The sequence below is a fragment of the Oncorhynchus keta genome, chromosome 29, assembly GCF_023373465.1.
Source record: "Oncorhynchus keta strain PuntledgeMale-10-30-2019 chromosome 29, Oket_V2, whole genome shotgun sequence".
NCBI classification, from domain to species: domain Eukaryota; kingdom Metazoa; phylum Chordata; class Actinopteri; order Salmoniformes; family Salmonidae; genus Oncorhynchus; species Oncorhynchus keta.
Genome location: NC_068449.1, coordinates 4,758,780 through 4,782,040, shown reverse-complemented (window position 1 = coordinate 4,782,040; position 23,261 = coordinate 4,758,780). Strand labels below are relative to the sequence as shown.

At 47.9% G+C, this 23,261-nt stretch overlaps 1 protein-coding gene across 2 annotated transcripts in view; it reads left to right on the top strand.

Annotated features, from left to right (window-relative positions):
* Window positions 1-657: 657 nt before the first annotated feature.
* Window positions 658-23,261, top strand: part of LOC118373716 (synaptosomal-associated protein 25-B-like) — a 103,121-nt gene continuing 80,517 nt past the window's right edge. For both annotated transcript variants that reach the window (XM_052485800.1, XM_052485801.1), the window contains exon 1: window positions 658-789. The gene's annotated coding sequence lies outside the window, so the exon portion shown is untranslated. The remainder of the gene's footprint in view (window positions 790-23,261) is intronic.

Below are 23,261 nucleotides of genomic sequence, written 5' to 3'. Positions count from 1 at the left end.
AAAAATCACATTTTAAGAAGAGAAATTGTAAAAAAAATAGGCCTGGTTTTGACTTTCTGGTTGTGGTATCTACTGACGATCAGCTCGAGGCGAGAGAAATTGACCGCCACCTTTTGTGTTTTGGTAAGGGCTAAGAGGGACGTCACGCACCCAACATCCCTCAGCCAATCACCCAAATTTAAATTAATCACATATGGTGTGTTCAAGACAACTTGGAAAACTGAAAAATATGAGGTCAAGTCATGACTTCAGGGATATTCAGGTCGGAAAGTTGGAGATCTAGAAAGAGACCCGAGATCACGAGTTGGAATTCCGAGTTTGAATGACCGTTCAAAACGAGTTTTCTCAGTCAATGATAGTTTTTTCCCCCGAGGACTCAGTTGTCTTGAACACGCAGAAGTTGTAAATCTGACGTTTCCGAGTTCTCAGTTGTTTTGAACGTGGCATTTGCCTCCGGGTATTCGACGGAAATACATTTCGCTTCTAAAATTGGATCCTTGGGACGTGCCAACTCTAACGCCACCCCATTGAAGTTGACAATTAAAATGGTGCAGGTAAGGGTTAAGGCTAGGGTTATGTAAGGGTTGTGGTTAGGCTTATGGTAGGGGTTAAAGTAAGAATTAGAGTTTAGGGTAGTGACGTCCCAAGGATCCCATATAGCATTAATGGGCGGGGCGTGGCTGTGAGATTCCTCAGAGGGCAGTCCGTTTGAAACGAGGCGACAGTAGGAACTAAAAGCTGATATTTTGCAGTCTTGAACCGACAACGGTCCTCTAAAAACAACTTCAGGTAGGTTGCTGAACGATTTAATTCAGTTTAGATAAATGCTATGTTATTCAATTAATTAAAATAAGTGTTTATGTCTGACGACCGAGCCGAGATTCGGATGAAAATATTAAACAATGTGGTTGTAAATATAGGTTTGTAAAATCTATCTTAATCACTTACAATGCAGTATTATGTAGTTTGGTCAACATAAATTCACTTTTACTTCGTTATCAATTCACATTATATTGTTTTTAAGACAGAGTAAATATTTAGCTTCGGGAAACGTCCCGTTTTAACTCAGTGATAAAGCCGCTTACCGACTATGTTACCTGTTCTAATGAGCGCGCGTTACGTGTGGTCGGTTTCAGAACCCTGGACAGCGCTGGGGCGCTCATTCTACAAGGCAACATCCCGACAAAAACAACACAGAAACGTTGAGAGATTTTAAAGTTTGTTTGTAGAAACGCTGTAAAAAAAGTTCAACTGTGTAATTTGTTTTGAAAAAAATCCGTGTTTTGTATTAAGAGGTCAGCATTGAAAGAGTAAGAGAGATGTTCTCCAATTGTGATTTTCGCAAGCTAGACTTCATCATTTGTCACAGAAATGGGTCATTCAGTATCCTAGACAAGGCAATACAGTAGCTCCGTAAGGTATTTCTCGGGGAAACAAATGTCAAGACGCTGTTTAAATGTAATTGGTAAGATGGGGCGATATTGCCATTGACCTTTTTTTTGTAATCATTTAGGTTCAAATTTTATGTTATATGGAGCGAAAGGTTAAGACAGTTTTGCTTGAGACACGTGGCTGTGTTATGTCAAGTATTTCTCAAGCCAAAGCGACTATGGCGATGTATCATGCTATTCGTGCCCACCTACAGGCTCTGCCAAAAGCTCATTCGCGTCGCTGGATGTGAACATGTGTCTCTTTCTTCGGTTCAAAGAGGTGTAGCTTAAACCACACATTAAAGTAGTCACCGTTCCGTAAGCCAACACAGGGATAAGACGTGATTATGATATAGTCTAGCTAATACACTATGTGTAGGCAGAGTTCCCGGTGGGAGAGGAGCTGTGGGTGGGGTTGCCAGATTCGCTGCCAAGGGGATATCCCTCCTTCACACTTCTTAATAGCTTACATTGAGCCTCAAGGCCCAGTGCTTTAACCCTGGGAGTTCTGGGTATTTAGATCTGTATAAATGTGTCAGGGGAGACAACCTGCTCAATCTAAGGTAGAGGTAACCACATTGAGGTAGAATACAATACAATATTTGCTTTGTTGGTCCATTTGCATGGATATGCTTTATTTATTGCTGTCATAGTACCCAACCTGACACACTGCCGAGCAACGCCCCCTGGAGCAAAGTGCCGTGCTCAAGGGTACAATGGCGGAAGGCGGTATATGGGATAAATAGGTAGGCAGATCAAAACGTATTTGTTTCTGTATCAGTGACTGTGTGGTCTACCATTGGCCTGTATAGTGCTGCTGCTTTAATACACAGGATTCTATGTTATTCTCCAGGGTTTTGACCCGTGAAGAGGAAGCCGGCACTCTTTGACCCAGTCAGACAAACAATTGGGGAAGGAAAGCTGCTCAAAGAGAGCTTCAGACACTCACCCAGATCACTTCTAATTCAATGGGCTAAGCATTTGACTATCTTTGCACTATAGATCTAGTTTATTTGGAAGCAGGGTCTGGCAGACTGACGTTTATACTGTTCCCTCATGTCTTCCTGGGGTACCGTGTGTTGGCAGAACTTCAGTAGCCTGACATCCAAACTGATTTCCCAGTTGATTCGCTTCAATGATGAGTGTCTAGAACTTCACCAACTCACCTCGATCTCTCCCATTCACTGCTCTAACTCAGGATAATGAGACAGGAGCACTAGATTATCTCTGCTCTAGTTTTAATGGAAGCAGGGAACGCCTGACTGACACGTTATTGAGATGCTGTGTAGGCTACATAGCAGTATGTTGAAGTTGTTCACATGAGTAGTGTATTTACACGTGGAGTGTTGTTATTTTCCTCGTTGTCCCTGGCTTTGATAAGGGTTAGGGAGCCTGGGTTCGGCCAAGCAGGGTGACAACAGAACATAACAGTAGGTGGCTTGGTGGCTGAGTTGGGCTATAAGGATCACTCACTAACACACAGAATGGAGTGGTTTTCCAAAGTGGTAGCCTAAGGGCTGGCTCCATGTAAAATATGACCTTATGAACAGATCTAGGATCAGCTTATTGTCCCCAAATACTAACCTTAACCATTGGTTGTCTTCCAACAACATGTGGGAGGAAAGCGCACAATAGCCACATATGACCTTATGAACAGATCTAGGATCAGCTTATTGTCCCCAAATACTAACCTTAACCATTGGTTCTCTTCCAACAACATGTGGGAGGAAACCGCACAATAGCCACATATGACCTTATGAACAGATCTAGGATCAGCTTATTGTCCCCAAATACTAACCTTAACCATTGGTTCTCTTCCAACAACATGTGGGAGGAAACCGCACAATAGCCACATATGCACTGCTACTCACATACCTCGTGCATTTCATCACGTACCTCGTGCATTTCATAACATACCTCGGGCATTTCATAACATACCTCGGGCATTTCATAACATACCTCGGGCATTTCTACACATACCTCGGGCATTTCATAACATACCTCGGGCATTTCTACACATACCTCGGGCATTTCATAACATACCTCGGGCATTTCTACACATACCTCGGGCATTTCTACACATACCTCGGGCATTTCAACACATACCTCGGGCATTTCTACACATACCTCGGGCATTTCTACACATACCTCGGGCATTTCTACACATACCTCGGGCATTTCAACACATACCTCGGGCATTTCAACACATACCTCGGGCATTTCAACACATACCTCGGGCATTTCATAACATACCTCGGGCATTTCATCACATACCTCGGGCATTTCAACACATACCTCGGGCATTTCTACACATACCTCGGGCATTTCAACACATACCTCGGGCATTTCATAACATACCTCGGGCATTTCAACACATACCTCGGGCATTTCATAACATACCTCGGGCATTTCATCACATACCTCGGGCATTTCTACACATACCTCGGGCATTTCAACACATACCTCGGGCATTTCTACACATACCTTGTGCATTTCATCACATACCTCGGGCATTTCAACACATACCTCGGGCATTTCTACACATACCTCGGGCATTTCAACACATACCTTGTGCATTTCATCACGTACCTTGTGCATTTCAACACATACCTCGGGCATTTCAACACATACCTCGGGCATTTCAACACATACCTCGGGCATTTCAACACATACCTCGGGCATTTCAACACATACCTTGGGCATTTCAACACATACCTCGTGCATTTCCTCACATACCTTGTGCATTTCCTCACATACCTCGTGCATTTCCTCACATACCTTGTGCATTTCCTCACATACCTTGTGCATTTCCTCACATACCTGTGCATTTCCTCACATACCTCGTGCATTTCCTCACATACCTCGTGCATTTCCACACATACCTTGTGCATTTCCTCACATACCTCGTGCATTTCCTCACAGACCTTGTGAATTTCCTCACATACCTTGTGCATTTCCTCACATACCTTGTGCATTTCCTCACATACCTCGTGCATTTCCTCACAGACCTCGTGCATTTCCTCACAGACCTCGTGCATTTCCTCACATACCTTGTGCATTTCCTCACATACCTCGTGCATTTCCTCACATACCTCGTGCATTTCCTCACATACCTTGTGCATTTCCTCACATACCTCGTGCATTTCCTCACAGACCTCGTGCATTTCCTCACATACCTTGTGCATTTCCTCACATACCTTGTGCATTTCCTCACATACCTCGTGCATTTCCTCACAGACCTCGTGCATTTCCTCACAGACCTCGTGCATTTCCTCACATACCTTGTGCATTTCCTCACATACCTCGTGCATTTCCTCACAGACCTCGTGCATTTCCTCACATACCTTGTGCATTTCCTCACATACCTTGTGCATTTCCTCACAGACCTCGTGCATTTCCTCACATACCTCGTGCATTTCCTCACAGACCTCGTGCATTTCCTCACATACCTTGTGCATTTCCTCACATACCTCGTGCATTTCATGACATCATCTTCAGTCAAACAACCAATAATATTGTGCGCCTCTGGTTCTTTTCCTGTGTTTGGTCCGGACCTCGTTCTCACCTGCAGCGAACTGCACCACGGGACAAATTGAAATGGCTGTGCGTCATTTAGTGTGCGCATCTGAGTATGAATGATGTTCACACCAGTCCAGACAAACCAAATTAAGGGGAGAAACGCACCAGAGTTCAGGGTGGGACGGGGACAAAGGGTGGGCCGGGGACGGGGGGTGTAGTTCGGGGGGAAGAGTCATCCATGAATTACTGTACACGGCAGAAGAGAGATGTTGTTGACTTCCACCTGCATGACAACTGATGACTAACAGTATATCAGAGTCAGGAGAATTACATCTGTTCTACTGTACTGATCATGTCTTCATAGCTCTCAAACTCAACTCTGGACCCGGAAGCCAGTTCCACTGCTTTTTTAAATTGTTCCCCTCTAATTAGACCAGGGACACCAGATGGGTGCCATAAATTATCAAGTAGAACGGAAAAGCAGCAGTAGTCCGGACTTCGTAGGGTAAGATTTGAAAACCCCTGCGTAGGCTGTTGGGCTGTGGGCAGGTAGTTTAGCAGGTTAAGTAGAATAGAAAAGCAGCAGTAGTCTGGACTTCGTAGGGTAAGATTTGAAAACCCCTGCGTAGGCTGTTGGGCTGTGGGCAGGTAGTTTAGCAGGTTAAGTAGAATAGAAAAGCAGCAGTAGTCTGGACTTCGTAGGGTAAGATTTGAAAACCCCTGCGTAGGCTGTTGGGCTGTGGGCAGGTAGTTTAGCAGGTTAGAGCATTGGCCCAGTAACCAAAAGGTCAGTGGTTAGAATACCTGAGCCGACAAGGATAAAAATCTGTCAATGTGCCCTTGAGTAAGGCACTTAACCCTAATTTGCTCCATGGGTGCCATACTACTATGGCTGACCCTGTAAAACAACACATTTCACTGAGCCTATCCAGTATATGTGGCAATAAAACATTTAGTTTTTTTTTTTTATTCAGTAAGAAATAGGTCAGAATAAATTCACATCCAAATGGCTTTGTGCAGACTAGTATGAAAGTATGAAAAACACTGTATGTTCATCATCTGAATCTACATTTTTACTAATGTTTTTTCATTTAGAAAAATACTTGAATGGGAAAAACGTCCAGAATCTTGGGTCTTGCCAGTCATCATATTAAGAGTCAACATTCCCAATTCTGGTCTATGAGGCATCATCTAATTATATTGATGCGAAGTTAGTTCACGTCAATACAGTGTTTGCATAATGATGAATACAAGTGTCCTGAAGCAGATACCACGCCGTTAGGACCCTTCTATGACACTGTATACATAGCGGTTCTATGACGGTTCTATGACACTGTATACATATCGGTTCTATGACGGTTCTATGGTTCTATGACACTGTATACATATCGGTTCTATGACGGTTCTATGGTTCTATGACACTGTTTACATATCGGTTCTATGACGGTTCTATGGTTCTATGACACTGTATACATATCGGTTCTATGATGGTTCTATGGTTCTATGACACTGTTTACATATTGGTTCTATGACGGTTCTATGGTTCTATGACACTGTATACATATCGGTTCTATGACGGTTCTATGGTTCTATGACACTGTATACATAGCGGTTCTATGACGGTTCTATGGTTCTATGACACTGTATACATAGCGGTTCTATGACGGTTCTATAGTTCTATGACACTGTATACATATCGGTTCTATGACGGTTCTATGGTTCTATGACACTGTATACATATCGGTTCTATGACGGTTCTATGGTTCTATGACACTGTATACAGATTGTTTCTGAAACCTCTTGGAATCTGATCTGGGAATGCCTATTTGATCTGAATGAGAGTGCATATTTGCAGTAACCCGAACCACCCCCCCCCCGACACGCACGAATGCATGCACACACAAACACACACTCAGAAGTCACCTCAAAGCAAGGGCAAGCTGGGCATGGTGATACTGTCATCCATCAGAACTGTGGAGCCTGTCGGACTAACTAACTCACTAACACTAACATAGACACAACTGCCCCAGCGCAGACAGTATTCCTAATGAATCCACCATCTGTGTGGGTGGGAGTTAAGGTGTCAGCATGCTAGCAGACCTCAGCTAAGTGTGCTCGCATACACCCTTAAAAAACCTTCACTTGATAAACGAGAAAAAAGCGGCGACTAGTACAGTTTGTCCATTTTGAGACGTATTAGCCAATATACACTTCCTCAAAATAGTCCGAATGAATCTAAGATAACTCAAGAAATCTGTCAATTAATTTTAAAGAAGGAGATCTTAGTCCCACAATTTTACATCTAACTAATGTGTTTAAAAAAAAATGAAAAACGAGTTGTCTCTCGTTGAATGACAACAAAGACTTTTTTGAAGAATCCCTACTGTTGACCAATTATCGACGATGGTAGCGTAGACATCGGTCCCCGAACTTCGGCTTGCCTCCAGAAAAAAATGTTGTGTGCCTGAACACCTGAAAAAACCCTCACCGAAGACAAAAATGTCGTCATCATAGATGCACAATCTCTTCCGAACTGTTTCGGCTGGGAAGCTTTCAGGCGCCTTTACAGTAGAGCAGAGGCACGGGGCACATCTGGGCACAGGAGTCCTGTCACTTTGAAGTCACCACAGAGCAAGGTATGTTTACAGCTCTGTGGAGGACGGGTATGTTTACAGCTCTGTGGAGGATGGGTATGTTTACAGCTCTGTGGAGGATGGGTATGTTTACAGCTCTGTGGAGGATGGGTATGTTTACAGCTCTGTGGAGGACGGGTATGAACAACATAGAGCTCTGTGGAGGATGGGTATGTTTACAGCTCTGTGGAGGATGGGTGTGAACAGCATAGAGCTCTGTGGAGGATGGGTATGTTTACAGCTCTGTGGAGGATGGGTGTGAACAGCATAGAGCTCTGTGGAGGATGGGTATGAATAACATAGATCTCTGTGGAGGACGGGTATGTTTACAGCTCTGTGGAGGATGGGTGTGAACAGCATAGAGCTCTGTGGAGGATGGGTGTGAACAACATAGAGCTCTGTGGAGGATGGGTATGAACAACATAGAGCTCTGTGGAGGATGGGTATGTTTACAGCTCTGTGGAGGATGGGTGTGAACAGCATAGAGCTCTGTGGAGGATGGGTATGAATAACATAGATCTCTGTGGAGGACGGGTATGTTTACAGCTCTGTGGAGGATGGGTGTGAACAGCATAGAGCTCTGTGGAGGATGGGTGTGAACAACATAGAGCTCTGTGGAGGATGGGTATGAACAACATAGAGCTCTGTGGAGGATGGGTATGAACAACATAGAGCTCTGTGGAGGATGGGTATGTTTACAGCTCTGTGGAGGATGGGTATGAACAACATAGAGCTCTGTGGAGGACGGGTGTGAACAACATAGAGCTCTGTGGAGGACGGGTATGTTTACAGCTCTGTGGAGGATGGGTGTGAACAGCGTAGAGCTCTGTGGAGGATGGGTGTGAACAGCATAGAGCTCTGTGGAGGATGGGTATGAACAACATAGAGCTCTGTGGAGGATGGGTATGAACAACATAGAGCTCTGTGGAGGACGGGTATGTTTACAGCTCTGTGGAGGATGGGTGTGAACAGCATAGAGCTCTGTGGAGGATGGGTGTGAACAACATAGAGCTCTGTGGAGGACGGGTATGAACAACATAGAGCTCTGTGGAGGATGGGTATGTTTACAGCTCTGTGGAGGATGGGTATGAACAACATAGAGCTCTGTGGAGGATGGGTATGAACAACATAGAGCTCTGTGGAGGATGGGTATGAACAACATAGAGCTCTGTGGAGGATGGGTATGAACAACATAGAGCTCTGTGGAGGATGGGTATGAACAACATAGAGCTCTGTGGAGGATAGGTATGTTTACAGCTCTGTGGAGGATGGGTATGAACAACATAGAGCTCTGTGGAGGATGGGTATGAACAACATAGAGCTCTGTGGAGGATGGGTATGAACAACATAGAGCTCTGTGGAGGATGGGTATGTTTACAGCTCTGTGGAGGATGGGTATGAACAACATAGAGCTCTGTGGAGGATAGGTATGTTTACAGCTCTGTGGAGGATGGGTATGAACAACATAGAGCTCTGTGGAGGATGGGTATGAACAACATGGAGCTCTGTGGAGGATGGGTATGAACAACATAGAGCTCTGTGGAGGATGGGTATGAACAACATGGAGCTCTGTGGAGGACGGGTATGAACAACATGGAGCTCTGTGGAGGATGGGTATGAACAACATGGAGCTCTGTGGAGGATGGGTATGAACAACATGGAGCTCTGTGGAGGATGGGTATGAACAACATAGAGCTCTGTGGAGGACGGGTATGAACAACATAGAGCTCTGTGGAGGACGGGTATGAACAACATAGAGCTCTGTGGAGGATGGGTATGAACAACATAGAGCTCTGTGGAGGATGGGTATGTTTACAGCTCTGTGGAGGATGGGTATGAACAACATAGAGCTCTGTGGAGGACGGGTATGAACAACATAGAGCTCTGTGGAGGACGGGTATGAACAACATAGAGCTCTGTGGAGGATGGGTATGAACAACATAGAGCTCTGTGGAGGATGGGTATGTTTACAGCTCTGTGGAGGATGGGTGTGAACAACATAGAGCTCTGTGGAGGATGGGTATGAACAACATAGAGCTCTGTGGAGGATGGGTATGTTTACAGCTCTGTGGAGGATGGGTGTGAACAACATAGAGCTCTGTGGAGGATGGGTATGAACAACATAGAGCTCTGTGGAGGATGGGTATGAACAACATAGAGCTCTGTGGAGGATGGGTATGAACAACATAGAGCTCTGTGGAGGATGGGTATGAACAACATAGAGCTCTGTGGAGGATGGGTATGAACAACATAGAGCTCTGTGGAGGATGGGTATGAACAACATAGAGCTCTGTGGAGGATAGGTATGTTTACAGCTCTGTGGAGGATGGGTATGAACAACATAGAGCTCTGTGGAGGATAGGTATGTTTACAGCTCTGTGGAGGATGGGTATGAACAACATAGAGCTCTGTGGAGGATGGTTATGAACAACATAGAGCTCTGTGGAGGATGGGTATGTTTACAGCTCTGTGGAGGATGGGTATGAACAACATAGAGCTCTGTGGAGGATGGGTATGAACAACATGGAGCTCTGTGGAGGATGGGTATGAACAACATAGAGCTCTGTGGAGGATGGGTATGAACAACATGGAGCTCTGTGGAGGATGGGTATGAACAACATGGAGCTCTGTGGAGGATGGGTATGAACAACATGGAGCTCTGTGGAGGATGGGTATGAACAACATAGAGCTCTGTGGAGGATGGGTATGAACAACATGGAGCTCTGTGGAGGATGGGTATGAACAACGTGGAGCTCTGTGGAGGATGGGTATGAACAACATAGAGCTCTGTGGAGGATGGGTATGAACAACATGGAGCTCTGTGGAGGATGGGTATGAACAACATGGAGCTCTGTGGAGGACGGGTATGAACAACATAGAGCTCTGTGGAGGATGGGTATTTATACATTTTTTATTTCACCTTTATTTAACCAGGTAGGCAAGTTGAGAACAAGTTCTCATTTACAACTGCGACCTGGCCAAGATAAAGCACAGCAGTTCGACACATACAACAACACAGAGTTACACATGGAGTAAAACAAACATACAGTCAATAATACAGTAGAAAAATAAGTCTATATACAATGTGAGCAAATGAGGTAAGATAAGGGAGGTAAGGCAATAAATAGGCCATGGTTGCGAAGTAATTACAATATAGCAATTAAACACTGGAATAGTATATGTGCAGAAGACAAATGTGCAAGTAGAGATACTGGAGTGCAAAGGAGCAAGATAAATAAATAAATACAGTGTGGGGATGAGGTAGTTGGATGGGCTATTTACAGGTGCAGTGATCTGTGAGCTGCTCTGACAGCTGGTGCTTAAAGCTAGTGAGGGAGATATGAGTCTCCAGCTTCAGTGATTTTTGCAGTTCGTTCCAGTCATTGGCAGCAGAGAACTGGAAGGAAAGGTGTCCAAAGTAGGAGTTGGCTTTGGGGGTGACCAGTGAGATATACCTGCTGGAGCGCGTGCTACAGGTGGGTGCTGCTATGGTGACCAGTGAGCTGAGATAAGGTGGGGCTTTACCTAGCAGAGACTTGTAGATGACCTGGAGCCAGTGGGTTTGGCAACGAGTAGCGAGGGATAGCCATCGAGAGCATACATGTCGCAGTGGTGGGTAGTATATGGGGCTTTGGTGACAAAACGGATGGCACTGTGATAGACTGCATCCAATTTTTTGAGTAGAGTGTTGGAGGCTATTTTGTAAATGACATTGCCGAAGTTGAGGATCAGTAGGATAGTCAGTTTTACGAGGGTATGTTTGGCAGCATGAGTGAAGGATGCTTTGTTGCGAAATAGGAAGCCAATTCTAGATTTAATTTTGGATTGGAGATGCTTAATGTGAGTCTGGAAGGAGAGTTTACAGTCTAGCCAGACACCAAGGTATTTGTAGTTGTCCACATATTCTAAGTCAGAACCGTCCAGAGTAGTGATGCTGGACGGGCGGGAAGATGCAGGCAGGAGGAGGGCAAGTGATGCTGGATGGGCGAGTTGCTATGGGGGGTGCATCGCTGTTGACCGGGTAGAGGTAGCCAGGTGGAAAGCATGGCCAGCCGTAGAAAAATGTTTATTTAAATTCTCAATTATAGTGGATTTATCGGTGGTGACCGTTTTTCCTAGCCTCAGTGCAGTGGGCAGCTGGGAGGAGGTGGACTTTACAGTGTCCCAGAACTTAGTGCTACAGGAGGAACATTTCTGTTTGAAAAAGCCTTAGCTTTCCTAACTGCCTGTGTATATTTGTTCCTAACTTCCCTGAAAAGTTGCATATCACGGGGGCTTTTCGATGCCAATGCAGAACGCCACAGGATGTTTTTGTGCTGGTCAAGGGCAGACTGGTCTGGTTAGAACCAAGGGCTATATTTGTATGAACAGTATGAGCAGAATAATGGCTAATGGCTTGTGTCAGGTTGTATAGATACATCTGGGAAGGAGGGAGATAAAAGAGTGTGCGTCTCTCAGGGCAGATGTGCATGTGCGCACGAATGTGTTTGCGAGTCTACGGTCTATGTGAGCGTATGCATGAGCACTTTTCTGTGTGTGTGTGTGTGTGTGTGGAAGTGAGTGAGGAGGGAGTCGGGGGTTAAGAGAGAGACAAAGAGAGAAAGTGAAAGAGAGACTATGTGTTATGCAAGTGTATGAGATGGGTGTTCTGTCTGCTATCTGCCTGGTAATGGTGCGGAGGCGTGGGGGTTGGTGGAGGGAGGGTGGGGGTGGGTGGGTGGGTGCTCTGCCTGGTAATGGTGCGGAGGCGTGGGGGTTGGTGGAGGGAGGGTGGGGGTGGGTGGGTGCTCTGCCTGGTAATGGTGCGGAGGTGTGGGGGTTGGTGGAGGGAGGGTGGGGGTGGGTGGGTGGGTGCTCTGCCTGGTAATGGTGCGGAGGCGTGGGGGTTGGTGGGGGAGGGTGGGGGTGGGTGGGTGCTCTGCCTGGTAATGGTGCGGAGGCGTGGGGGTTGGTGGAGGGAGGGTGGGGGTGGGTGGGTGCTCTGCTTGGTAATGGTGAGGAGGCATGGGGCTTTATGGAGGGAGGGTGGGGGTGGGTGCTCTGCCTGGTAATGGTGAGGAGGCGTAGGGGTGGAGGGAGGGAGAGAAAGGGGGAGGGGCTGTGAACAGGCCTACTCCACTAGATTAATACTGTAGGTTTTATCCTCTCCGAATGGGACGCTCTGGCTTTAGTCCCATAATCCCCTCTGGGAAAGATGATTGCATCGAATCTCCTGAATACTGCGTTGCCATCACAGGCAGTACCACTACCCGCATGCATGTACACACACAAAATCATGCACATGCACACATTAACAGTTGTATAATTATATATTATATTCAGATATTGCCTCTGTGTCCGTTACTAATACAGACCCTAGCTGAAAGACAGTTTTCTGTAGAATCTCTGATTTCTGAGGAACTCTTCCCTGCTCGTCAGAGCAGGTTCCTGTTCCGATTTGCTTCAGTGTCTCAACAAGGATCCGTAATATTCCATGATGTGAGCACTAGCAGTGGGTTACAGTATGTTAGCACTAGCAGTGGGTTACAGTATGTTAGCACTAGCAGTGGGTTACAGTATGTTAGCACTAGCAGTGGGTTACAGTATGTTAGCACTAGCAGTGGGTTACAGTATGTTAGCACTAGCAGTGGGTTACAGTATGTTAGCACTAGCAGTGGGTTACAGTATGTTAGCACTAGCAGTGGGTTACAGTATGTTAGCACTAGCAGTGGGTTACAGTATGTTAGCGCTAGCAGTGGGTTACAGTATGTTAGCGCTAGCAGTGGGTTACAGTATGTTAGCACTAGCAGTGGGTTACAGTATGTTAGCACTAGCAGTGGGTTACAGTATGTTAGCACTAGCAGTGGGTTACAGTATGTTAGCACTAGTAGTGGGTTACAGTATGTTAGCACTAGCAGTGGGTTACAGTATGTTACAGTGTGTTGGTGCTAGCAGTGGGTTACAGTGTGTTGGTGCTAGCAGTGGGTTACAGTGTGTTGGTGCTAGCAGTGGGTTACAGTGTGTTGGTGCTAGCAGTGGGTTACAGTGTGATGGTGCTAGCAGTGGGATACAGTATGTTGGTGCTAGCAATGGGTTACAGTGTGTTGGTGCTAGCAGTATTTTACAGTGTGTTGGTGCTAGCAGTGGGGTACAGTGTGTTGGTGCTAGCAGTGGGGTACAGTGTGTTGGTGCTAGCAGTGGGTTACAGTGTGTTGGTGCTAGTAGTGGGTTACAGTGTGTTGGTGCTAGCAGTGGGTTACAGTGTGTTGGTGCTAGTAGCGGGTTACAGTGTGTTGGTGCTAGCAGTGGGTTACAGTGTGTTGGTGCTAGCAGTGGGTTACAGTGTGTTGGTGCTACCAGTGGGTTACAGTGTGTTGGTGCTAGCAGTGGTTTACAGTGTGTTACAGTGGGTTACAGTGTGTTGGTGCTAGCAGTGGGTTACGGTCTGTTGGTGCTAGCAGTGGGTTACAGTATGTTGGTGCTAGCAGTGGGTTACAGTTTGTTACAGTGGGTTGGGGCTAGCAGTGGGTTACAGTGTGTTAGCGCTAGCAGTGGGTTACAGTGTGTTGGTGCTAGCAGTGGGTTACAATGTGTTATAGTGTGTTGGTGCTAGCTGTGGGTTACAGTGTGTTGGTCCTAGCAGTGGGTTACAGTGTGTTTGTGCTAGCAGTGGGTTACAATGTGTTATAGTGTGTTGGTCCTAGCAGTGGGTTACAGTGTGTTGGTGCTACCAGTGGGTTACAGTGTGTTGGTGCTACCAGTGGGTTACAATGTGTTATAGTGTGTTGGTCCTAGCAGTGGGTTACAGTATGTTGGTGCTAGCAGTGGGTTACAGTTTGTTACAGTGGGTTGGTGCTAGCAGTGTGTTACAGTGTGTTGGTGCTAGCAGTGGGGTACAGTATGTTGGTGCTAGCAGTGTGTTACAGTGTGTTGGTGCTAGCAGTGGGTTACAGTGTGTTGGTGCTAGCAGTGGGTTACAATGTGTTATAGTGTGTTGGTCCTAGCAGTGGGTTACAGTGTGTTTGTGCTAGCAGTGGGTTACAATGTGTTATAGTGTGTTGGTCCTAGCAGTGGGTTACAGTGTGTTGGTGCTACCAGTGGGTTACAGTGTGTTGGTGCTAGCAGTGGGTTACAGTGTGTTGGTGCTAGCAGGGTGTTACAGTGTGTTGGTGCTAGCAGGGTGTTACAGTGGGCTACAGTGTGTTTGTGCTAGCAGTGGGCTACAGTGTGTTGGTGCTAGCAGTGGGCAGTGTGAGTTGTGTTGTTTGTCGGGGCGGGTTGTATAATGTTTCACGCGTCTACAGATGCACAATCTGTCAGGGTTCCACACACACACACACACACACACACACACACACACACACACACACACACACACACACACACACACACACACACACACACACACACACACACACACACACACACACACACACACACACACACACACACACACACACACACATACACACACTAGTTATAAAGAGGGTTAAACCAAGGCCTTATACCTTTAAAAGGGTTAATACATTATGATAAACTGTAAGGTCTCCTCTTCAGGAGACCTCTGTGTGTGTGTGTGTGTGTGTGTTAAAACCTGTTTCTGAGTGTTCTGACCTTCAGACACTGTCAGAAGGCGTCTTCATTCAGACTTCTCCTGTCTGGATCCCACTGTGGTTATCTGTTTTTCTGAGAACACAAGGCTGCCAAAGACCTGATGAAACCAGCCACTGAAGATGGTTTCGTTCACCTTGTTATGACCCTATACTTGTGATGAAAGGTCAAGTTTTGGTCAAACCCATTTTTGAACTTTTAATTGCTGATAAGATGGTTACTTCTGTCAGGGGGAGGTCAGATGTATTAAAATGTTGTTGCCATGGAAACTCACGCACAGAGGACTGGGAGAGACTGTATGAGTTATAGGATGTTACAAGATGTCTTAGACATTTTGCAGAACTTGGGGAGAACTATCATATATTTTTATACTGTACTCTGTATCAACTTCTGCCTACAATTGTATTACTAAAAGGAGTATTTTAATACTTAAACAAAAAGTCTGTGTTTCCTTTCCATTACTAATGTATGTTTGATAATTATATAGACCTGACAATTCGTTGAGGAAATTGACCAACAGATGCATGGTAATGATCCAAATCTACTGACTGTTGCCAGGAATCAATTACCCACCATTAAAGAGATTCTCTGGTACTTTTGTGTACTTTTTAGCCAGTAGTACTGAAAGTAGCGCTCACGATCCAAAAGAGGTCCCCAGAAGTAGCATACTACGCATTGGCTAGAACTCAAAATGCTAAGGTGGGTGGCCCACATGGGAGAAAATGTAGGGAAAATGGCGCAGCACAGCTGCCAGATTTCATGGCTAATTGCGGTAAAACAGTAATTTTACTCATAGATTATGCATGCATGAACTACACATTGACACGTCCAGCCCAAAGTGGGAGGGCATTTGTGATGTCATCAGCCTCCATCTTACTTGAGGATCAATAGAGAATAAAATAGGAAAGGCCCCTCCCACTTGTGCCATGTCATGACTTACCTGGACTAGTTATTGAGATTTGCCTTTTGTTAAGTGAATCATGTGTTATTAACTGAGGTGAAAAGGAGACTGGAGGGCCACTTTAAGTAGTCCAGGCTTCAGCCTTTTCACCACAACAGATCAATCCACAGCCAAAATCACAGACAATCCACTCTATTCAATACGCATCGCGGAAGTTCGGCTTTAATGCATGATTGAAAAGGTAATGTTCCATCGTTAGCAGAGACTGCATTCACGGTAAATGCTGCATATGTCGGCTCAATCAGAAATTACCTTTAAATTGATATCCCTTTACAGACTGAATAGATCCCTAATGAGTTTACCATCACACCTCACCACGTCAGTCAATGATCAGAGCATCTGTTAAATGACTACAAGTCTCTAACCTCCCCGTGGTGCCACCTGACAGGAACCGAGAGAGAGAGAGAGAGAGGTCTTTTGGGTTTTATCTGCTTGCCGCCATTGTGTGGAAGCTGTCAGCACCTATTTCACGCTCTTAGAGCCTCGAATGGATTTCTGCGCTCCATCTTTGTCAGATTTCTTCAAATATTTAGCAGTGGGGCCGGCTGGTTCAGAGAGGGGTAGGGCTGGGGCGGGTAGAGTTGGAGCAGGTAGGGCTGGGGCGGGTAGAGCTGGAGCAGGTAGGGCTGGAGCGGGCCGGGTTAGGGGTAGGGCTGGAGAGGGCAGGGTTAGGGGTAGGGCTGGAGAGGGTAGGGTTAGGGGTAGGGCTGGAGAGGGCAGGGTTAGGGGTAGGGCTGAGAGGGCAGGGTTAGGGGTAGGGCTGAGAGGGCAGGGTTAGGGGTAGGGCTGGAGAGGGTAGGGTTAGGGGTAGGGCTGGAGAGGGCAGGGTTAGGGGTAGGGCTGGAGAGGGCAGGGTTAGGGGGTAGGGCTGGGAGAGGGCAGGGTTAGGGGTAGGGGTAGGGCTGGAGAGGGCAGGGTTAGGGGTAGGGCTGGAGAGGGCAGGGTTAGGGGTAGGGCTGGAGAGGTTAGAGCTGGAGCAGGTAGGGCTGGAGAGGGCAGGGTTAGGGGTAGGGCTGGAGAGGGCAGGGTTAGGGGTAGGGCTTCGGGTTAGGGGTCGGGCTGGAGAGGGCAGGGTTAGGGGTAGGGCTGGAGAGGGCAGGGTTAGGGGTAGGGCTGAGAGGTTAGAGCAGGTAGGGCTGGAGAGGGCAGGGTTAGGGGTAGGGCTGGAGAGGGCAGGGTTAGGGGTAGGGCTGGAGAGGGCAGGGTTAGGGGTAGGGCTGGAGCGTGCAGGGTTAGGGGTAGGGCTGGAGAGGGCATGGTTAGGGGTAGGGCTGGAGAGGGCTGGGTTAGGGGTAGGGCTGGAGAGGGCAGGGTTAGGGGTAGGGCTGGAGAGGGTAGAGGTGGAGCAGGTAGGGCTGGAGAGGGTAGGGTTAGGGGTAGGGCTGGAGAGGGCAGGGTTAGTGATAGGGCTGGATAAGGCAGGGTTAGGGGTAGGGCTGGAGAGGGCAGGGTTAGGGGTAGGGCTGGAGAGGGCAGGGTTAGGGGTAGGGCTGGAGAGGGCAGGGTTAGGGGTAGGGCTGGAGAAGGCAGGGTTTGGGGTAGGGCTGGAGAGGGCAGGGTTAGGGGTAGGGCTGGGGAGGGCAGGGTTAGGGTAGGGCTGGAGAGGGCAGGGTTAGGGGTAGGGCTGGAGAGGGCAGGGTTAGGGGTAGGGCTGGAGAGGGTAGAGCTGGAGCAGGTAGGGCTGGAGAGGGTAGGGTTAGTGATAGGGCTGGATAGGGCAGGGTTAGGGGTAGGGCTGGAGAGGGCAGGGTTAGGGGTAGGGCTGGAGAGGGCAGGGTTAGGGGTAGGGCTGGAGAGGGCAGGGTTAGGGGTAGGGCTGGAGAAGGCAGGGTTCGGGGTAGGGCTGGAGAGGGCAGGGTTAGGGGTAGGGCTGGGGAGGGCAGGGTTAGGGGTAGGGCTGGAGAGGGCAGGGTTAGGGGTAGGGCTGGAGAGGGCAGGGTTAGGGGTAGGGCTGGAGAGGGTAGAGCTGGAGCAGGTAGGGCTGGAGAGGGTAGGGGTAGGGCTGGAGAGGGCAGGGTTAGGGGTAGGGCTGGAGAAGGCAGGGTTCGGGGTAGGGCTGGAGAGGGCAGGGTTAGGGGTAGGGCTGGGGAGGGCAGGGTTAGGGGTAGGGCTGGAGAGGGCAGGGTTAGGGGTAGGGCTGGAGAGGGCAGGGTTAGGGGTAGGGCTGGAGAGGGCAGGGTTAGGGGTAGGGCTGGAGAGGGTAGAGCTGGAGCAGGTAGGGCTGGAGAGGGTAGGGGTAGGGCTGGAGAGGGCAGGGTTAGGGGTAGGGCTGGGGAGGGCAGGGTTAGGGGTAGGGCTGGAGAGGGCAGGGTTAGGGGTAGGGCTGGAGAGGGCAGGGTTAGGGGTAGGGCTGGAGAGGGTAGAGCTGGAGCAGGTAGGGCTGGAGAGGGTAGGGGTGATAGGGCTGGATAGGGCAGGGTTAGGGGTAAGGCTGAGAGGGCAGGGTTAGGGGTAGGGCTGGAGAGGGCAGGGTTAGGGGTAGGGCTGGAGAGGGCAGGGTTAGGGGTAGGGCTGGAGAAGGCAGGGTTCGGGGTAGGGCTGGAGAGGGCAGGGTTAGGGGTAGGGCTGGGGAGGGCAGGGTTAGGGGTAGGGCTGGAGAGGGCAGGGTTAGGGGTAGGGCTGGAGAGGGTAGAGCTGGAGCAGGTAGGGCTGGAGAGGGTAGGGGTAGGGCTGGAGAGGGCAGGGTTAGGGGTAGGGCTGGAGAAGGCAGGGTTCGGGGTAGGGCTGAGAGGGCAGGGTTAGGGGTAGGGCTGGGGAGGGCAGGGTTAGGGGTAGGGCTGGAGAGGGCAGGGTTAGGGGTAGGGCTGGAGAGGGCAGGGTTAGGGGTAGGGCTGGAGCGTGCAGGGTTAGGGGTAGGGCTGGAGAGGGTAGAGCTGGAGCAGGTAGGGCTGGAGAGGGTAGGGGTAGGGCTGGAGAGGGCAGGGTTAGGGGTAGGGCTGAGTAGCGTTGTGATTGGGTTCTCTCTCTCATCTTAAGTGTCTGGAGGCCCAGAAACAGGACTGTTTCGGGAAAGAGGCGCAAAATCAAACATTGGAAGGCATCAGAGTCACAGAGTAGCAAGGCGTGGTGGCCTAAATACAGTGGCCTACATACAGTGGAATACAGTAGAAGTCAATGCTCCCAGTTTTTTGTATAAGTAAGATGACGCCGATATAGCAGCTCTGTTTCTAGCTCGTGAGCAACTTTTTCAGTATTTAGTTTTTTTGTGTGTTATTGCTTACATTTTTAGCCCAGAAATAACTTTTGGATATCAGAGTGGTGGTAACTCACCAGCGTTACGACTAAGAATACAACTTTCCCAAATTGGATATTTTGTTGGTACCCTCAGGGCAATTGAATTCATCCCAGAAACTCAAACAGGAAGTACCCGTGATAAAGTCTATTCAATGCTGGTCTGACCAATCGGAATCCATGCTTCAAGATTATTTTGATCATGCCGACTGGGATATGTTCCGGGTAGCCTCTGAGAATAACATTGACGTGTATAGGGGATGTTGTTCCCACTGTAACTATTAAAACCTGCCCAAACCAGAAACCGTGGATACATGGCAGCATTTGTGCAAACCATCACATTTGACCATGGCAAGGTGGCCGAATTCAAACAGTGTAGTTATTCCCTTCGTAAGGCAATCAAAAAGGCAAAACGTCAGTACAGAGACAAAGTGGAGTCGCAACTCAACGGCTCAAACATGAGATGATTGTGGCAGGGTCTACAGACAATCAGAGATTACAAAGGGAAAACCAGCCACGTCGCAGGCACCGACGTCTTGCTCCCAGACAAGCTAAACACCTTCTTCACCCGCTTTGAGGATAACACAGTGCCAGTGACGGGGCTCATTCTCAAGGACTGTGGGCTCTCTTTCTCCGTGGCCGAAGTGAGTAAGACATTTAAGCGTGTTAACCCTCGCAAGGCTGCCAGCCCAGGCGGCATTGTTGGCCACGTCCTTAGAGCATGCGCAAACCAGCTGGCTGGTGTGTTTATGGACATATTCAATCTCTCTCTATCCTAGTCTGCTGTCCCCACTTGCTTTAAGATGCCCACCATTGTTCCTGTACCCAAGAAAGCAAAGGTAGCTGAACTAAATTACTATCGCACCGTAGCACTCACTTCTGTCATTAAGAAGTGCTTTGAGAGGCTGGTTAATAAGGATCATATCACCTCTACCTTACCTGCCACCCGAGAACCACTTCAATTTGCTTACCGCCCCAATAGATCCACAGACGATGCAATTGCACTGCACACTACTGGATCCCATCTGGACAAGAGGAATACCTACATCAGAATGCTGTTCATTGACTTTAGCTCAGCCTTCAACACCATAGTACCCTCCAAGCTTATCAATGAGCTCTGCCCCTTGGTCTGAACCCACACTGGTTCCTGGACTTCCTGACGATCCACCCCTAGGTGGTGAAGGTAGGAAACAACATCACTGGGGCCCCACAAGGGTACATATTCAGCCGCCTCCTGTACTCCCTGTTCACCCATAACTGCGTGGCCACCCACGTCTCCAGCTCAATCATCAAGTTTGCAGACTACACAACAGTAGTAGGCCTGATTATCAACAATGACGAGATAGCCTGGTGAGGGCTGGTGAGGGCCCTGGTGAGGGCCCTGGAGGAGTGGTACGAGGAAAATAACCTCTCCCTCAACGTCAACAAAATTAAGGAGCTGATAGTGGTCTTCAGGAAACAGCAGAGGGAGCACGCCCCTATCCACATCGATGGGACCATGGTGGAGAAGGTAGAACGCTTCAAGTTCCTCTGCGCAAACATCACTGACAATCTGAAATGGTCCTCCCACACATACAGTGTGGTGAAGAAGATGCAACAGCGCCAGAGGCTGAAGAAAGTTGTCTCGGAACCTAAGACCCTCACAAATTTCTACAGACCCTGAGAGCATCCTGTTGGGCTGCATCACCACCTGGTTGGCAACTGCACCACCCACAACAGGGCTCCTAGAGGGTGGACAGTCTGCCCAAAGCATCACCAGGGGAAAACTACCTGACCTCCAGGACACCTACAGCACCCGATGCCACAGGAAAGCCAAAAAGATGATCAAGGACATAAACCACCCGAGCCATGGCCTGTTCACCCCACTATCATCCAGAAGGCGATGTCAGTACAGTTGCATCAAAGCTGGGACCAAGAGACTGAAAAACAGATTCTATCTCAAGGCCATTAGATTTGTTAAATAGCCATCACTAGCCAGCTACCGCCGGGCTACTCAACCTTGCATCTTAGAGGCTGCTGCCCTATATACCTAGACATGGAATCACTGGTCACTTTAATAATGGAACACAAGTCACTTTTGGGACCGGTGTCCCTTCCACGGGACGGTTGAGTTAACGTAGGCTAATGCGTTTAGCATGAGGTTGAGTTAACGTAGGCTAATGCGTTAAGCATGAGGTTGAGTTAACGTAGGCTAATGCGTTTAGCATGAGGTTGAGTTAACGTAGGCTAATGCGTTTAGCATGAGGTTGAGTTAACGTAGGCTAATGCGTTTAGCATGAGGTTGAGTTAACGTAGGCTAATGCGTTTAGCATGAGGTTGAGTTAACGTAGGCTAATGCGTTTAGCATGAGGTTGAGTTAACGTAGGCTAATGCGTTTAGCATGAGGTTGAGCTAACGTAGGCTAATGCGTTTAGCATGAGGTTGAGTTAACGTAGGCTAATGCGTTTAGCATGAGGTTGAGTTAACGTAGGCTAATGCGTTTAGCATGAGGTTGAGCTAACGTAGGCTAATGCGTTTAGCATGAGGTTGAGTTAACGTAGGCTAATGCGTTTAGCATGAGGTTGAGTTAACGTAGGCTAATGCGTTTAGCATGAGGTTGAGTTAACGTAGGCTAATGCGTTTAGCATGAGGTTGAGTTAACGTAGGCTAATGCGTTTAGCATGAGGTTGAGTTAACGTAGGCTAATGCGTTTAGCATGAGGTTGAGTTAACGTAGGCTAATGCGTTTAGCATGAGGTTGAGATAACGTAGGCTAATGCGTTTAGCATGAGGTTGAGTTAACGTAGGCTAATGCGTTTAGCATGAGGTTGTAAGTAAACAAGAAAATTTCCCAGGACATAGACATATCTGATATTGGCAGAAAGCTTAAATTCTTGTTAATCTAACTGCACTGTCCAATTTTCTGTAACTATTACAGTGAAAGAATACCATCCTATTGTTTGAGGAGAGAGCACAATTTTGAACATGAAAAGTTATTAATAAAAACATTTGGCACAATGTTGATACAACATTTTGAACAGAAATGCGAGGGAGGGAGAACGGAGGGAGGGAGAACGGAGGAAGGGAGGGAGAACGGAGGAAGGGAGAACGGCGGGAGGGAGAACGGAGGGAGGGAGAGCGGAGGGAGGGAGAACGGAGGGAGGGAGAACGGAGGGATGGAGAACGGAGGGAGGGAGAACGGAGGGAGGGAGAGCGGAGGGAGGGAGAACGGAGGGATGGAGAACGGAGGGAGGGAGAACGGAGGGAGGGAGAACGGAGGGAGCAGCGGTGAGGCTGTCTCTCACCAGGCTCTCCCTTCCTCCGCTCTCCCTCCCTCCGCTGAGAAAAGGAGACACTGTCTTCCGGCTGTTGGCCAAACTCAAGTCGCACTATATAACAATGCAATCTTAGCATGTTACTCCTATGACCAGAGAAAGTGAAATATTTCTTGATATAAAAAAAAGACAAGACACTAATATAACAACGCAATCTTATCAGAACACTTTGCTATACTCATCAGTGCAGCTGCAGTGCTGGTTGTAGCCTGAGTGGAAGTAGAGAGAACGCACATTTTATGGCTCATGGAAGTGTTGACAGTCTGAATAGAAACTTAAACATGAACTTACTCTTAAATACAGCAGCTCTGTGCTGTATTCCTTGAGTCTCTCTGATGTCTTGGTTCTAACATTGTTCGAGGCTTCTTATTACTGTCTATGGCTTGAGGAAACTGTACAGACGTGGTGATCTGAGTTATCTGATTGGGTTGTGTATCGGAGAAAGCATGACTTTCAACCTTCGCCTCTCCCGAGCCAGAACGGGAGTTGTAGCGATGAGACAAGATAGTAGCTCCTAAAACAATTGGATACCACGAAATTGGGGAGAAAAAGGGGTAAAATTCAACAACAAAAAAACACACAAA